Source organism: Rosa rugosa, chromosome 1 (genome assembly GCF_958449725.1).
Source record: "Rosa rugosa chromosome 1, drRosRugo1.1, whole genome shotgun sequence".
NCBI classification, from domain to species: Eukaryota; Viridiplantae; Streptophyta; class Magnoliopsida; order Rosales; family Rosaceae; genus Rosa; species Rosa rugosa.
Window position 1 is genome coordinate 10507153 of NC_084820.1, and position 4852 is coordinate 10512004.

The 4852-nt window shown below is 39.5% G+C and overlaps 1 long non-coding RNA gene across 1 annotated transcript; it reads left to right on the top strand.

Annotated features, from left to right (window-relative positions):
* Positions 1 to 1255: 1255 nt before the first annotated feature.
* Positions 1256 to 2436, top strand: LOC133727294 (uncharacterized). Its single transcript, XR_009855111.1, has 2 exons — positions 1256 to 1350; positions 2151 to 2436. It is a non-coding gene; the product is annotated as an uncharacterized LOC133727294 (long non-coding RNA).
* Positions 2437 to 4852: the final 2416 nt, after the last annotated feature.

Consider the following 4852-nt stretch of genomic DNA (forward strand, 5'->3'; position numbering starts at 1 on the left):
TGGAGGTCTTGACTTTTTGACCCTGTTTTGATTGGTTTGGTTTGCAACTGGGAATTGATAATAATGAAAGGAAGGAATAGGTTTGAGTATTTTGCTGGATAACGATTTTGACTTGGTCATATGCTTGATTATGAGGGATTTTTTGTAATGAAGACTAAATGAAATGAAATTGGGAATAATGGTCATGTTTTAGTAGTCTCACTTAATGAAATTGAAGCTCTGTGTGATCTAGTTAAATAATCTGCTTCCTGTTTTCTCCTTTTTGCTATTGGATTTGAAACTTGAAAGCCTAGATACAAGTTCTAATGCATTACCTATTGAGACATGATGAGGGTATTAGTAATAATACTCTTTGCATTTAGTTGTATATATCTTTCATGGTCCTGATTATATTCTGTGTCCTTGTTCAATAGGAGAGAAAATACTTTGGGGATTAGCATTGGAATCAAGTCTTCAGGGAGCCAGGATGGGCACTGATGGTGGATATTGGAAGGGTACCATTCTTAATCCTTTAATAATGAACTCTCTCTCATGTCTATTTATAGTTACAAATCCTAGTGATTCTCAATTATAAGCAATTAGCATTTCCTCCAGATTTTGGTTCTTCAATCTTCGATGGCAACAATGATAATTTTATTTAGATAAAGAAGAAGTTGGAATTTGGTTAAATCCCTTTATCTGTTATGTTTAATGTACGACTCAATATGGATGTTGATTCTAATAGAAACTTTGACTGTCATGATCCACAGCTCTTGATTAACCCATATTATGAATTTATAACTACAAATAATAGATTGGTTGGACACTTACTTTTTAATTTTTAGCATTTGTGGAATGTTTATTGAGCTACCTGACTTTAGTCATAGAGATGAACAACCCATATCTATGAAAACAGGAAGTTGTTAGGGTGTATGTTAGTTTTTGTCCAAACTTTTCCATAAACCTTTTGTCCTAGGACGTCACTGCTTACTTGCTCTCATCCTGTGATACATGTACCAAGCTTATATATCAAGGGGCATATTGCCGAAGAATAAATATGGCCATAGGTCTGTGGGGATCTCTTCTCCAGAAACCTCCCTCCATCTCCTCTGCAACCTTCCCCGCTTCTTCTTTCTTATGTCTTTTTTTAAAAGAGTTTTGTTATATGATATGCCAAACTCAGAGGCCAAACTCAGAGCTGCCATCAAACTCAGAGCTGCCAATTTTTTTTATTTTCTCTCTTCTTCTTCCACCTCTTCTTCTTCCAGCACCAGCAGCAACATTTACACCACAGGCTTCAAAATTGTTGACTGAGGACTGCATGGCATGTGTTGATCTTCTTGAAGTCATGCTGGTGGAACATTTGCAGAGGTTACTATTAATACACATAAAGTTATTTTTGAAATATAGATGTTTATCATCATGTGATGAGTAGTTTTTACCCAAACGAATTTAAGACTTTGCATTTCTGTCATTTCAGGTTAAGCCTGACGAACTTTTTACCCCTCTTTTTACTGACTTATTACTAGCATATGGGAAACTTTGGATGCTATATGTAACCCAGTTTACGTAACTTATTCTAGTAAACAAGTTTCTAACTGAATTTTACAGAAATTTTTATTCCTCTTCTAGTTCACGTGAAATTCACTTCTCTTTTTAAATTTCCTGAGTTTGGTTGCGTACTTGCGTCCTTCTTGATATGTCTGTTTAGAGTTTGAAGTCTAATATATTCTACATTGGTTATTAGCTTGTAATTTCTTTCATACTATTTTGCAAATATTGTAGTCATGTACTCTTAGCCTCTTTAAATTATTGTTTCAGGAATATTGTGCAGCAATGTGAATATTCAAATGTTAAAGCTACTAAACTGATTCTCCCACAGTTTGTGTTTTGAAAGATCACCTGCCTTCCAAAGTGGGGCTTGCATTAAGAGATGTAGATGCAAGTCTTTTTCTTTTTTCTTTTTCTGCAACTTCTTGCTTGTAGCAACTCATGTGTAGTGTGGCTTTTGATGTGGGAATATTGCATGCTGCCTCTTGAAATAAGTTGTTGTTTTTTGTTTGTGGTTGTAGATTATTCAATCGCAAAGAAGTTAATTTATTCTCTCAAGTCAATTTTTTAAAGGTTTCCTTCCCTTGGCTTGTTAACTAACATTACATCAGTGGTGGCAGAAGTAGAAGAAAGAAGAGAGGAGCAGCAGGAGCAGGCATATTACATCAGTGGTGGCAGAAGTAGAAGAAAGAAAAGAGGGGCAGCAGGAGCAAGCATTAGTAGTGGGCGAAGTGGGCAAGCAATCATAAATAGTCCAATAATCACTGTATCCATTTCTAGCACACTTATGTTTTTGTCTCTGATGCAATGTAAGACAATAAATTGTCACTGATTCATGACTTTGTGGAACAATGACTAATACGAATGTATATATCTTGGTGGATCCAATGTATTTTGAAGTTTAAAGTATGGGTGAAAGTACTGCTAGTTCATTTGATGGTTTGCATCAAATTTTATTTCCATTTGATCACTATTGTTCATTAGGTAAATGGATGTTTAATTGATCATACAACATATTTCTCATACATCAGACAATGGTTCTTTGAAAAAGTAAAGTCTTCTAATTAACTCTCACACAACAGAAAACACTAGAGCTCCGTTGTCTGAAAAGCTTAACAAACAACGGACTTAAACAAGTTCTGTTGTCTGAAGATAGCACCGCAGCTGCGCATGGCACCTGCCGAGCCATCTGTCGAGTATCACACAACACGTTTAACACATACACGTTGTCTGTATGTTTCTCAGACAACTGTGTTTCACCGTTGTCTGAATTTTCATCAGACAGCGGCTCGGTCTACAACGGTGGCTCTCCATATTCCACAACGGTTTCCATCTGTCGTCTGATAATGTTTTTGGCATAGTGGCATATCCCTTCCCAATCAAGTAGACACTTTAGTGAGCGTTTCAACCTTATTGTAAGTGCGCTCCGTGGTCTAGAGCCACTTGACTTGGGTAAATGAAGTTCACCATGAACCTTCATATATATTCCGTATCTAGATCCCCATAGAGATACGTGTTGACCACATTTGTAAGCTGCATGTTCAGTTATTTGGAAACTACCAAACTGACAAGGTAGTGGAGTGCAATGACATCCATTACGAGAGAATATGTCTCATCGTAGTCGATTCCAGGGCGTTTTGTGAGAAACCTTGCTTCATAAAACGAGATTGCCATATCTTTTTCTCATCACGCTTTCTAACGAAGACCCATTAGTCAATAGGTTTTATGTTAGGAGGTGTTGGCATCATTGGCTCAAAAACCTTCCTCTTCGTTAGAGAATCCAACTTAACCTGGATCACATCTTTCCATTTAGGCCAAATCTCTCTACGTTGGCATTCATTCATCAACGGAGCGTGGTTCGATATCATCTGACTCAACAAACTCATGCGCAACGAAATCATCAATTATGATGGAGTTTCTATCCCACGTCTCATGTACACTAGTGTAAGTTTCATAGAGCTCTATATTCTCAGGAATAGGTTCTGACATTGAGGTGTTCCCCAACAATAACCATAACCCAGAAGATACTCATGAGACAGATTTTGAGTGTCGATGATCCAAGGATTGGTTTGTGCCAAGGTATCCTTCGAACCCACGGGCCTTCCACGCATCCTAGCTGGGGCCATGGCCTGTAACGCCAGAGTGCCACTCTCTTTGGCGTTGGAACCATGCCTACCTCCGTGTAGGGTGGCGCTACGTCCTCTCGTAAGGACGTCCTTCCTTGCAGGCATGTTTGCAGCATATTTGTGTGATCTCGTCACTTTAATAAGGATCGAGATGAGACATAGTGGGGACAGACCACGACAATTCCTGGCATTCCTGCTGAACATTCGTGTTCTTATCTCCTCCTAATGACGGGAAGACTGTCTCATCAAAGTGACATTCGCAAATCTAGCGGTAAGGAGATCGCCTGGCAAGGGCATTAAGTGGCGGACGATTGTTGGAGTCTCAAATCCAACTGAGTTGCCTATTCGTTTGTAAGGACCTATCATAGTGCGCTGTGGTGGCGCAATTGGCATATAAATGGCTCACTCAAATGTGCGTAAGTACAAAATACTTGTACCCAGTCACTAGCTGTAACGCAGAGATACATTGAGTGGCGGTAGGTCGTAGACGAATTAGCATAGCTGCATGCGATATTGCATCACCTCAAGCGGATATAAGGAGAGTGGTGCGCATTACCAATGTCCGGACTATCATCGTAGTCGTTTCTGCGAGACCATTTGGATGTGTACATGGGAATGTGATGTCCAACATCAGTCCCATTGCAATAACCACTTAAAGTCTTCGATGTAAACTTTCTAGTATTGTCAAATCTAATTGACTGTATAAGATGATCCGGGGAGTGAGCCCGTTATCATATGATATGTGCTAGGAGTGTAGTATAAGCAGCATTTACAAGTGGACAATGGCATCACATGTGACCAGCGTGCTTGCGTGTCAACCAACATCATGAGATATTTAAACGTCCGCAAGTTGGTTGAATCAGTCCACAGAATCCCCATAGATTCGATGTAAGAACATAATGAGTATTTTCATATCCTTTGTGTAGGACGGTCTCAGTCCTAATTTCCCGAAGGAACAGGCTTTGCAAAATGAGCGAGAGGCCTTAGAAGCAACCAATGAGGATTTTGGTTGGGCCTGAGCGTCTGTAGCGCTATCAGAAGAAAAATGTGTGACTACATCTCCCATCATGGCGTTGGAGCCATGGAAATTAGCATGTATGGCGTCATGGCCACTAGGAGGAACAACCATGGCGTTATGCTCATGGTTGGCGCCATTTATGGCGTCATCAGATTCTTGCTTCGTTTTGCTCAAAAAG